Below are 596 nucleotides of genomic sequence, written 5' to 3' on the forward strand. Positions count from 1 at the left end.
CAACTCAGCCAGAAATGATGACTTGTAGGAAGACCAGGAGAAATGCTGTAGTTTTCTTCTAGAATCTTGTATTAAGTACAAAGTAATGGCAGGTGAAAAGGAATAATCTGTACAGGGTGTGTCTGTAGCAATGGTTCCTCTAGACTAAACTGAGGAGGAAGGGAGGAGCATTCTATACAGAAGCCAACTAAGGGAGGAACATTTTGACATACTTCATATAGTTTAAATCTACCTAGTAACAATAAACAAATTTCCTGATAGGAGGAAAAATATGCAATGCAAGAAATATATACAACAGGTTGTTCCCATTCATGGGACACAACACCAAGCGTCCAACTGTTTGTTACGAGTACTGAGACCCGATCGTGGTAATGCTTGCTCATCACTAGTTGTCAAGGTTTTAATTGTTTTTAATTGTGAAGTTATATGGTGTTAATAAAATTGCCCTGTATCTGTAGGTGTGTACCGTATCTATTTTTTCTGTTTATCTGTATTGCTTTTTTTTTTCTTTGTTTTTGTATATTGAATGACATGAATTTTAAGGATAGCACCCAGTAATCTAGGCATGGAATGAAAAAGTTGGTGACATATTTCAA

Source organism: Anomaloglossus baeobatrachus, chromosome 4, assembly GCF_048569485.1.
Source record: "Anomaloglossus baeobatrachus isolate aAnoBae1 chromosome 4, aAnoBae1.hap1, whole genome shotgun sequence".
Taxonomy (NCBI): Eukaryota; Metazoa; Chordata; class Amphibia; order Anura; family Aromobatidae; genus Anomaloglossus; species Anomaloglossus baeobatrachus.